At 40.0% G+C, this 12,882-nt stretch overlaps 1 long non-coding RNA gene across 2 annotated transcripts; it reads right to left on the bottom strand.

Annotated features, from left to right (window-relative positions):
- Positions 1-2,233: 2,233 nt before the first annotated feature.
- Positions 2,234-5,832, bottom strand: LOC111928344 (uncharacterized). Of its 2 annotated transcripts, XR_002864034.2 has the most exons (5): positions 5,559-5,832; positions 4,986-5,025; positions 4,244-4,283; positions 2,916-3,080; positions 2,234-2,391 (listed from the first exon to the last, which is right to left on the bottom strand). It is a non-coding gene; the product is annotated as an uncharacterized LOC111928344 (long non-coding RNA). The 2 variants fall into 2 exon arrangements; XR_015286632.1 differs by lacking the exon at positions 2,234-2,391 and having other exon boundaries at positions 4,986-5,028.
- Positions 5,833-12,882: the final 7,050 nt, after the last annotated feature.

Here is a 12,882-nt window from a genome sequence, read left to right as displayed (position 1 = left end):
GAGCACAGCATGGGTTTCTTCCACGCTAGTAAATGACCCATGGACACCCGTTTAGAGAACGGGTACTGCCACTATACGCTGTTTTACTGAGCAAGGAAATATCATGTCTCCTGGGGCAGCAGTGAAGCAAGCTTGGGATGTGGCTCACACTAAGTACTTTGTGAGCTCTGCTCAAGCTCTCCAACAGGCCAGCCAGCCCAAGGTAAGAGCACCAGTGCATTTAAAACAGAGACCTCCCTCATTATGATCAAATCGTCTTTGCAGTAAGAAAGAGTGCTCCTAAGGTATCAGAGCTAAGCTGACTGGCACTCTACAGTACCCTAGGGGGGGAACTCTGTGGTAAAGTTAGTATCTCATTTAAGAGAAAGGAGAACTATATCAGGTAACTTTTATAAGCACAAGATCCCCATCCTGCTTCCTCTATTCATCAGAAGAGGGTTCTTTCTATTCCTCTCTTCAACCCAAACCAAACTGCCCGAGATGTTTTGCGAGCAGCTCGTTATTTATTGTGCTTAACATGAGCATGCATTTTCAGGATCCTAAGTGATACAGAGGTTGAGGAGAGAAAATACATATGCATTTTCTGTCAGAAGGAGAACTATGTAGATAAAGACTTCAAGGAAAGAACTGCCTTCATTACTGTTAGTCAGCCATACAGTATCAAGACCAGCAGTCTGCCCTCCAGCTCCGTAGGAGAGAATGATTTACTAGTGTCCTACTGTAACACAGCCGTCTGGCAAAATGCTTTCACAGAGGAATTATGTGGGAAGCTGCACAGTACTAGTGCCACATTCTCTGAAAAGGTTTGAAGCCACAGCAGTAGCCTCCATACCTCTGGCAGAGGCATTTATAGCAATCATGAAAAAGAAGAACAGCAGTCTCCAGTTTCACACATCCTTCTGTTTTCTGTGTTGAGGTCATCATTTTGATTTTTAAAGTCTTGCTTTACACAGTTTCTTTTCTGCATCAGACCCATGACAATTGCCAATTTCTCTACCCAAGCAATTAGCTCCACTACTGTCAGTGGGGCACTGTTGCCCAGAGTATAGTGGAGGCAATTACCTTCAGCTATAAAATGGATTTGCACAAACATGCCATTGTACATCCTTTGTCACCTGCCTCACACTAGATCTCAGTTGTTTTTAAAGACATCTCAGCCCTTTTTTATGTACTATAAAGTACTGCATGGACACATTTGATTTTGTTCAACTCTTGGTCCGTGCATACTCAGAAAGGTTTGTCCCACACCTTCCCATTCACTGATATTGTTGGAAATGATGTATCACAAGAGCAGCAGCTTTAGGTTGAAGAAGGTTATTCTAATCAGGCAGCAGTGTCTTTTATAAATTAAAAAATCCACACACATTCTAATTTAAACCATTAGCATGGCCTGTGGTTAGATGACATTATGTTGCTAATGGATCCACTGTGGAATATGACACCAGTTGTGCTGTCCACTGGGATTTACAGGCATATAATACACATGTTTATTTCGACTCTTAAAAGGCTGTACTAATGGCTTCAGCACTTTTGTGTTAAGTAATCGACATTCTCCCCCTTTGGCAGTGAATGCATATGTAATGCAATCCATGTTTTCCTGGGATAATTGGCCTTTCTTTCCTCAATCAGAAGTACGATGAAATTCCAAACTGGATGTGTGTTAGAGACAAGTTAGGTTTGCCTGTAGGTTGTGACTAGTTTTCTTTGGTTTTCTATATTTTAAGAATGCCAGGCATTTTCAAAGTGGTTGTACTATATACTGCTCATCTCCTCCCTTCCTCTTGTCTCACTTCAGGCTGGTGTTTACCAGGACTAAAATGAAAACTAATTCACTAAGAATTTTGCAACGATGCTGCTGCATCTGCCAGCATCTGAAATGGGCTGGACTGGAAATGGGGCAGATAAAACTCTTTAGGGAAAGGTACTATCTTTCTATGCCATCTTCCACCTAATGTAAAGCTTGCTTATCTGCAAAGTGTTTCCCTTGGTTATCAGTAGCCCAGCACTCAACTTTACATCTGCATGAGCAGAGGTTGCTTGTCACCACTCAACTTCTACCACCTCAAAAAAGTGCTAGCACACAATGCAGAAGGGCAGGTAGCCTTCCAGGTACTGCATTTAGTATTAGATGGCCTAGCAAAAAAAAACCCACAATGTGGTAGCAGTGATTAGAGTTTGAATGTGCAACAACTAATCAGCTGAGAAATGATCAGCACAGTCATGGGACACGATATACTTTCTGCCAGGTTTTATTTATTGCATTGCAATTATGCAGTGCTGTGGTTGCTGCCGTGGCTCCCCAGGTGGTCTTGACTTCATTGCATAGGAACATGATGCATACCTTTCTGCCACACTGCCTTAATGAAAGAACCCCAAAGGGCACATCCAAGTCTGAAACAGATCCAGAGAGTCACAGGCTTGCTCCTAGCAGTCAGCTATAACTAATGAGTCGCTAACTAAACCTCCAGCCAGTAGCAGCCAGAGACAGGGACAGATCCTGGAGAAGAAAAGCCCCTTCTTGCTGTTCACTTTTGCCTTAGTAATCTTTCTAGGTGGACTGTGGTTCTATTTTGATCACAGATTCATATTCCAAAGCTAAGCTCTCCTACAGAATACCCAGACCATTGTGCACTGTGCTTGCAATAAAACCCCACCACACAGAAATTTGTCTGGTTGGCTGAGGAAGCCCTTTACAAACAAAAGTTCAACCACCTGCACTGAAAATAGGCTAGAACTGTTTTAGACCTTATGGTGTGAGTTATCAGAAACTCAAGCTAAATTCTCACCTTCCTCTTTTCTTCTCTATACTGCCTGAGTTCAGGCCAAGCCTGTCCCTTTGGTAGGGAGCTTGATGAGCAGCATGCATTGTTTCAGACTCATTTTAAAATTCAGAACAAGAGAATTGAAGTTCTGACCTTTCATAGAATAGTTGTATCGTGTTTTATCTCTTGAACCTTCCACTCTCTTTCTGAGCCAAAGCACAAACGGAGCTAAATTCAGTAGGAAAATTAACTTCAGCTCAACAGTACTAGATGCTTATTCTGCCTAAGGAACTTCAGACAACGTAGCAAAGCATAATCCTGCAAACATATGGAACAGTATATATTTCATGAGGATCCGGAAATAGAAAACGAAAAAAATAAACCAGGTCTCTCCAATTTATATGCATGCCACACGCAGAGAATTAAAGCAAAGACAGTCTAGAGAAACACTTCCCCAGGGTGCACTGATATTCCATTAGCCCCCTTTTCCCCCCTCACCCAAGGGAAAGAAAACTCTTTTCAATGCCTCGTTGTGCAAGAGAAGCTTCCTTAGAAGTGCTGCACGTCACAGTAAAGGGCACATTGCTGGGTGTTTGGGATTTGCATATTCCTGCTCTACCACTGCAGCATGTATGCCTACCAGGCAGCTGCAGCCTGAAAGTCACCAAGTGACTATTAAATTTCACAGAGGAGGTACGACAGTAACGCTATACTACTATTAATTAGATTTCAACCACGATAACAATTACCCGGGATTTGTCAGATTTGTCAAATTGTAACTATTATAATTCCAGTGTTATCTGGGGACCGGGTATAGACATCTCACATCACATTTAAGTTAACTAAACATAATTTGTAAAAAGGTAAATCCTCACTACAAAATGAAATTATTTCAATCAAAACCACACAATCTGATCAAATACAAGGGGAAGGCTGCTCCTTCTAGGTTGCATTTAATGAGAGGTTTCTAATTTGCATAAGTTTTTACTAGGGACTGATGTGTCCAATTTAAAGTTCTCACATACTATTTTTCTCTTTCAAGTACAAAGACTCTACCACCTGCTTTGGAAGCATCCAGCTGGCCAATCTGTGTGGACAGTATCAATATTAAATTGTCTTCTGCCTCTTGCTGGCAGCAGACCTGACCCACTGCAGTGCCCTCTGCTTCCTCCAAAGCACACAGCAAGCACAGCACCCACTCTGGACAGACAAGTGTAAAGTGGCATCACTTCACAGACTTAAGTTACAGACATTAATTATGTGGCCCAACAGCTGTAAACAATATTCCCAGTCCCCTTTGGATCAGGTACATGCTGACAAGGTGACACTATGAAAGCGCAACACCTACAATCCACAATCCTACAACAAAAACTCTTATAGCCAGAGTACTCCAGCAATTTTCAAGCGCAACAGAAGTGGAATACAAATGATGCTAAACTTCCACCTGAATTAAGATGCCTCTATAAAGCAAATCTGCCTACCTGTTCTATATTTATGTATGCTTTCCAGGGTGTCAAGTGTCTGGTGATGCAAGACAAAAAAAAAAAAAAATGCACCATTAACAATTAAATGTCTTGATTGCACGATTATTGCAGTACTATAGTTAACACGTACCTGAGATTTTTATACTTCCTGCTCAGTTATTAGTGATGAAAACTCCCATGGCTTACACTTAGATAGCTCCACAGTAATTCCCACACCATTAGCTATTCACAACATTTTCTGCTATCTATAAATGTACCTATTACGATACGTGTGGAATTAGAAGCAAGATGTATTAAAATTCCTAATACATCTCCTTCAACAAATACAAGAATCAGGCAGAGAGAAAGCTATTTTGGGGAGGAGGAGTTACTCTCTTTTTAATATCATTATAATTTTCATTAAACCTACAGAAATAACCATTAGTAGAAAAATATAAAGCTTTAATCAAAGCCATTCAAGAAACAGGGTGCAAGACTATAACACTAAAAACCATGTGCCAGTAGTCAGAATGGCATATGGGAAAAAAAAAATGCAAACTGCATTCAAAACCAAGACAGAAAAAAAAAGAAAAATCTTTTAAGAGTTATCTTTGTTGCATATTCATGCCCCAATAAATTGCTTTAATTAGCTAAAAGAACGAGGAGGCAACCAAGAATGAATAGGTTATGCTGAGTATGCACACTTAAAGAACGTCACTAATGTTTCAAAAACTGCATTCTGGTAGAAATCCACACCTACCCAAACATCTTTTCTCCTCTGTGTACGATTCAGACAGTCACTGCTGACAGGAAAGAGAAATTGTTTTTGAAGGATAAAACTGCTTAGAAACACAGCTAAGTAAGTCTGTTAAAATTCCCACAATACCCCTTGCCTCCCTCTCCTATGAATAATCATACTTTAAAAACCACAGAAGATTAAAACCCCCCTTCATCCGTAAGATATATGTATTATGCTGCAGTAAAAACAGAGAAGGGGTGTTTGAGAACATAAATATGAAATGAAGCCAAAGGCATTGGCTCTTTATCCCACAAAGCCTTACCAACAGAGGCCACCTTGGACCATCTCAAAACCTCAGCACGTAAGTATCATATACACCTAAAATGGGATATATTAATTTGCAACCTTTCTTAAAGAAGATTGCCAGGATGAGAGTCAAGACTATTAAGGTATAAAAAGGAAGATAAACACCTTGGAGATGCAAGGGCATTAGATGATCCTGTCTTTAAGTGTTCAGGTGCTGTCAAAATTTAAGTGCTACATTTTTGACAAATTCTATTATGTTATAGGTTTAGGTTAAATTCTGTCCCTTACCGTTCCACATTGCTGGTTATGAACATCCACTTAAGGCAACAGCAACCTTGGTATTTCCTCACTATATGTTTCTCAGCTTCATAGAACACAGCACTATTTTTCTTAACCTGCTCATGTTGTAGTTCTCAATTTGCTCCTCTACCTCATGGGCAAACAACACTTTCAAGGAGAGCAGAAGTTCTGAGTGAGGACTTGACCACTCACACTTTGGAGGAAAAAGGCAACACGAGCTAAAGCTGACCCTTTTATTCTCATCCTATTACATGCTAGTCCTAGGAAGGCTTTCCCTTCCTCCTTTTAATTATAGGCTTTACTAACAAGTCACATGTGTTTTTGAGCACTTGTTGATGAGTTCAGATTAGATAGGGACAAGGCTATTTCCCTTTGGTAATGTCGTGAATAGTGAAGTAACAAGCTAGACCAAGAAACAATTTTCACCCAAACTTCCTCCTAATTACCATTCTCATTTAAAGACAATGAAAGGTGATTTCCCCTGGCAAATGAAACCATTTGTTGATACCCCTTTGAAGATCAGTTTAAATTAAATCCACGATATAATTCTAAATAACCCATCTAGACGCACACACATCCACATAATTTACTATAATCATCAAGAGATTCAAGAACCTCACACTTGGTCTTCTTATAGCAGGTCAAAGTAGTGCTTTTATTACCCAGGACAAGCAGGAGGAAGCAGGTCTCCCTTCCCTTCAACACTTTAATACTTCAGTACTTTAATACTTCTTTGTATCATTTGTTCCTTTGCAGACACCTGGAGTGTGGTCCTGGCCGGCCCCAATGAAAAAAAAAAATTAAAAAAACAATCTGTGTCTTGGGGATTCTACATTCCAAATTAATTTGATAGTTTTGAAAGCTGCAGTTGTTAGAACCTTTTGAGGTCACAGGTAATAGAGCATTCTTATTAATAAAAGCATCAAATAGCACATCCATCCTTCTCATAATATGTTGCACTGAGGTTAACAGGCAATCATCAGTCTCACCCATTTGCTTTGTCTGTGCAAACTGAGACATGTAAGTCACATCCTGAACACCGGGCAGTGGGCAAGGATGGAAGTTTCTAGTGCTGCAGACCATTACATACCCTGAGTAACTCATTTGTGGCAGTGATATCCCAAAGAACAGTCTCCTCATACATACGTACTTCCACAAAAAATCCTGAAAATCCAATCATTTGGCTCTCAGATCTGCTGTTGCAGTTCTCTGTGGCAGAATCACAGTTCTGAGGTTTGTTTGTAATAACTGACCTATTTCAGCAAGCCAAGTATTCTTGTGAATTACTTTACCTCCTCATTTTCCCTTAACCAAAGTATTAAAAGGCATTAACAGGTTACAGGCTATTGTTCTAAAATATTAATTAATTTTTCATACAAGCAAGTAACCACTACATTCACACTAAGATGTAAATCCACTAACATCACTGGAAACACAGAAAAAGAAATTCTGAACCCACATGGTTTGGGTCATCATCTACCAACACATTGTACCCTACGTTACAGTACTACCCCAAAAAAAGTAGCTGAGTCTTCCTTGAAACCAGTTACAAGGAGCAAGTAGCATTGCAGATGAAATTATGATCTAAATAGGCTTCTTGTAATTCAAGAATCAAAAAGTTACTGTCCCTAGAGTCTCAATATTATGTCCAGAAATAATTCCAGTATTTCACATTATAATGAAATTCATTGCTTGCCTACTTTTTAAATGCTGGGCTGGGACAAAAAGTGAATACGGGTAATGAAATTTGTGTATTGTTATTGAATTTGGAGGATTTCTGGTCCTAGCTAAATTTGTAAGACCCACAGTCAAATAAATGAGAATGGAAACAGGTACACTGAATTCTAAAAATGATATATACAATGTCCTTGAAAATATCAGAAGAGCCATGTACCTGGCTCTGAAAATTAATCAGTATTACCCTGGCATAGAAGAGCCTATCACATTCCCTTAGGTCCCAAAAGCTTTAGAGTCCTCAGTGGCAACAGAGAGTAGCAGAAGATCATCAACTTGTACTGCTACTAATACTTTACCAAGAGAAAAAATATCTATAGTGTAACTGGCATTGTATTTCCCACACACACATCCTGTAGAAAAAGCCCATCAAGAAAGAAGAAGTAGAATTCACAGCCATACTCATATTTTTACAGAAAATCTATCTTTAGTGACTTTTGGCTACCAAAATTTAGCAGGTAGGAGGATATAAGTGAGACAGCCCTGTAGCAGGTGTTCAGCAATAAAACTAAGAATTTTAAACATAAATTTTTAAAAGTATATATTTTAAATAACATTTCAAATCGAAAAGCCAACAAATTGTCATAGCATAGTTTTTGTCAGAGCTGTCCTATTATTGCAGCCTCTCACAAAAAGCATTATTTGCACTCTTCAGAATTTAAAGTCAGCAGCAATTTCCCCCCTTCAAGACAAAGCAACACACTCAAGTCTTTGAATTTGTCTGCACTGCCTAGAAGAAACCTGTTGCAGAAGGTAGACACACAACGAGCTGTGCCAGGCAGGAACTGAAACACCCTTCTCAGACATCGTGTCTCGGTTTCTCATCTGCCACGGAGATTTGAGGGATGCCAGAAAACCGAAGCTTTAGAATTCAGCTCACAGGCAGCTACTGCTACGAAGTGCCCGGTACAGATGACCCTACAAGAGCCCTGCTAAGTGCCCAAGCTGAGATCCGTGTCAGCCTAGGACCACCTAACAGCCAGGAAAACTCTTCCAGACTCCAGGAGGCTGAACCACCCTGTGTTTCTCTCATTACAAAGAGAAACAGAGTCCCTTCATCCTGCACTGAGCAGTTTCTGGAGGAGCACTCCATATAAGCCTGAACTCTTGCTTCGGAGCTCATCTTTGTATTTGCATACTACTGTTTCCAGAGGCAGCCCTTGCTAACCTGTGTGACTTGGCTGGCAGGGAAAGAGATTTTCAATCCCAAAATTAGATTAGAACCCAATCAACTTTGTTCCAAAAGACAAACAAATTTCTATCCAATTATTCTTTCACAGGGCAGGAACCATTTCAGCTGAAATGCTGTTTTGGACCAGACATCTAAAGAACTAAGTGCCTGACCCTGCTCAGTTTGAAAAGATATACAGGCTGACCATTGCTTACATTTTCACAGCCTGATATCAACAGGTAACATTTGCAAAGTCTCTGACAAGTTATCACTTTTTCAGACAAAACCAAGCTGAGGGGTATAGTTGACTAATCCCCCTGAGGACAGGACGCCATCCAGATGTGATCATAGAGTGAGAACTTGCCACAGTCCTGTTCAGCAATCTGGAAGTTGTCAATAATTCCAGGATGTTTTGAAGTGACATTTGATTCTGAGTAAAACCAGCAGGACACAGAGCTTCTGAGTCCAGAAATAATAAAGAGTAGGAGTAAATTTACACTTCTCTCTTTCTCTCCTCACTTGTAAATGTCTCTAAGGGCATTAATTACACTCTCCAGAGATTCACAAGCTCTGGGGAGTTCGATGGCAAGGCTTATTTTCCCAGCACCTCACTGCTATAGATAAAAGCCAAGCATGAAGAGAAGAACAAACACAGGATACTGCAACTCAGATGCTTTAAAGTTGGTAATGTATGAGGTAACCTTCTTATCCTGCCCAACATACATAAGGTGAAAATGCTTAGAAATGGTACCATGCAGCTGTTGCTGTTTCACACACACACAGAAATTCAACATTTGCCATGGCATAATATAGTTACCATGGATATGTCCCTATTCTTAGCATACTGGGAAGGAAAAAGAAAAAGAAGAAAGATCCCAGTATCTCAATGCATAGTAACCTTGAGCAAGAGTTAACTCTGCAGTTACAGCCACCACGCTGGCTAACAGAAAAAATGAACTTTATTTTGCCCAAATTTTTGCAGAAAAATAATCTATGCACTGTTTATGGCTAGGATTGCTTAGCTATATGCCACACACAGATTGTCACAATCAGTAATAAGCAGGGGAGACTGAAAGTCAGTTTGAGACCTGACCGCAGTAATTCAGAATCAGTCTTCAGTTTACGATAAATTATTTAAAAGAAGAGCTACAAAGGAAGACTCCTGGCATAAAGGAAATGGGGGCTTTAGGACTTCAGATGAGCATTGCTCCTAAAAAGAATGAAAAGTCCTCTTCAGCTGAACTCCAGAGGAGCATCCTGTGGAGAAAAAATATATTAAATTCAAACAAATGACGGCCCAAAACCAAGCATGTATCACACCAACTGTGAATTAGCAAACACTGAAGATAATAGAAAGTTCCAAAGATCCAGCAAGGAAGATGTGTAGCTTTTCAGTTGGACCAGCTGATAAAAGGAGGAGCTAACATTTCTTATGTCACAACCAGTCAAATTTGCAGCTGGTCTTGTATAAAGTTGCTTTTTATTATAGGAATTATGTTCTCTGTTCTAGTCAAGCAAAGATGCTTTGAGGCATTGCAGTTCCCTTGAGCCAGAAAACTTCAAGCTAATTCACTGTACAGAGATTCTATTGTTAAAATACAAAACAAGCATACAAAAAAACCACCACCAAATCACAACAAACAAAAAAACTCAACAACTTGACTAAATCAAATTTACATCAAATTCACTTGGTACAGGAGAGGTTCTAGTCACCTGAATCTCCATTTTTCAAATGAATAAGCCATTAATGAAACATTAATGAAAAAAATGTGGTTTTTTCTGCAGGGGTAGAACAAGCTGATGTGTGGTATCAGGCAAAAAAATAAGCCAAAATCAACTAATTTGGCTGGAGGTAGCTGTGACAGCCTGGCATTTCCCAGTTTCTCACCTGCCTTTTTTTCACCAGGATTCAAACTGGAGGCGTAGAGCACATTTTGTGCCACAGTTCCTCAACCAAAACTCTACCTAGAGGACATCCAGATCCTCCAGAGAATCTTTAAAGGCTTTTGCATTTATAAGCAAATATATGCTGTTGTATATGAGCAAATGGCAATTAGGACATGTAACCCTGTCTCTTGAAGCATTTTCCCTGGGTGTCACTCCTCTGCATTAACCACGTGTTGTACTGCTCTGCCCTGCCATGCTAAGATGCTTTGATCCAGCAAGGGCTTCTCCAAGGACCTCCTGGGTCCTATCACAGTGTCAAAACAAGGCTCAAAATGTATTTTTACTAAAGTGGAAATTTGATATCAGAAGATAGTATTAAAACAAAGTCTAAATTTAGAAAGGAAAAACAAATCTAGAAGTCGTTGCTGGAATAAGTTCACACTGGAACAGATTGCCCAGAGAGGTTGTGGAGTCTCTCTCGCTATTCAAGAACCATCTGGACACAACCCTGTGCCAGGTGCTCTAGGATGACACTGCTTGAGCAGGGAGCTTGGACCAGATGACCCACTGTGGGCCCTTCCAGCCTGGCCCATTCTGTGGTTCTAAGTGGCACCTTTCTCCCACCTCATTGAACAAAATTAGGGAAAAAAAAAAAGTCCTAGAATCATTAGAATGGTTGTTGCTTTGGAAACCCAAACTAAAACCGTTTTTTTTCTGGTGACTTGGCAAAAAGGGACAGAGGGAGAAGGTACTTGTCTTAAAATGTCTTTCTCATACTTTCTGTTCTGTGAAAGGTACAGCCAGATTGCCACAGCAGTTCATTTATTTGGGTGTAGCAATTTTCCTAGACTGCTTTCCACTCTTGGTCAGATCAAACAATCTCTGAAATGAAACACCAGTGTTTTGAACAATGACTCCCATAGGTAATGGAATCTGCCTTTGCAATATCATAGCTTCTAACAGCTTCAGAGCCAAACTCCCTAGCAGCAGCTTTTGGACTACTCTAAAATAGATACAGCATATCCATTCACATACCTTGTTGTAATTATTCCCAGCCCATCAGGTGAGATAAGATGATACTTACTGAGTGAGCTGTGGCACAGAATAATATTGGCACCTGCCCCATCTCACAGAACTCAAGGGAAGCAGAGGAAATCACCCCTTGTCTTCCATGGTCTAGCACTGTACCAGCCTGCCTCGCCTTGACAGTTTTCAAATCTGCTATATTAAAAACAAAAGATAAGTTTTGAGGGCATCTATGTACATAGATGTTTCACATTTAGCAGTAGAAGCTAAACATAACTCTAAATAAGAATCATCAAGGTTGGAAGAAATCTTCAGGATCATCCAGACCAACCATCAACCCAGCCCCACCATAATCACCTCTAAACCATGTTCCCAAGTGCCACATCCAGACACCTCTTAACACTCCCTTCACCTGGAGAGATGGTGACTCCATCACCTCCCTGGGCAACTTATTCCAGTGCCTAACCAATCTTTCAGCTGGTAATATGAATCCAAACAGCTGCCTCTGCACTGCTTGCAGTAACACAAAGCAGGATTAACCAAGCCAAAACCCTGAGGCATGATAGGATCAGGACCCACACAGAACATGACATCCTGTCTTCCCCAGTTTTCTCTACAGGTTCATCAGGATCTCCAGGGTGTTCAGACCACTACTCATGAACATCCTGCATACTCCGCAAGAATAATTTTTCCTATTAGGCTCAGCCCATGTCCAGGAAAATACTTAGTAATAAATGTGTGTTATTCTTCCCTCCTTACTCTTGCAAGACATATTACTGGGGTATCTGTACTACTTAATCACTATGAAGTGTTGCCATAAATTATTTAAAGAACAATCGTCCAAATAAATGAGCAACATACTGCTTATTTGTGAATGCACATTTTCTTGCTAATTTGTAACAACTAGTTTCCCACAGAAGGATTCAAGGCCATTACTGTGAGTTAGTGAAGACCTACAATATGTTTTATTTTTATGGCTTACCATATCCCTGACAAATACAATAAAATCAGATTATTTTTTTTAATGTTTCATACTTCAAAGCAAATCCTTGGCAGATATCCAACCATATAAGAAACAGCAGAATATATCAAGACACACAAACTTCAACAAAATAACTGTTTTGGACAGCAGCTTCTGCCACTATAGGGCATAAAGAATCAATGCACTGAAGCTGCGAACATCTAATCAAAGTAGGGGCTTTGGCAACTAATTAGGGGAGTGCATTAAGGGTTCTAATGGTCAGACTGACTTGGAGGTAATGAAAGATTTTGCTTTTACAAAATATGTAATATTTTATCACATTGTTCAACACCATCATGTAATCCCAATATTAGACAAGCCTGTACCCACATCCTCCAGGCAATACCATCTAGAATTGCCAGCTGCTGCAGAGTTACCAAAAGCTCTGAGATATCAATAAAGATGAAATACCTCAGAGAATTGTGAGTGTTACGCTCACAAAGACTGTTCTCTCATTTTTTGTTTATTAAGCA

This window comes from Cyanistes caeruleus, chromosome 5 (genome assembly GCF_971803275.1).
Source record: "Cyanistes caeruleus chromosome 5, bCyaCae1.hap1.1, whole genome shotgun sequence".
Taxonomy (NCBI): Eukaryota; Metazoa; Chordata; class Aves; order Passeriformes; family Paridae; genus Cyanistes; species Cyanistes caeruleus.
Note: the sequence above shows the minus strand (reverse complement) of the source record. Positions and strands in the feature narration are given on the sequence as shown.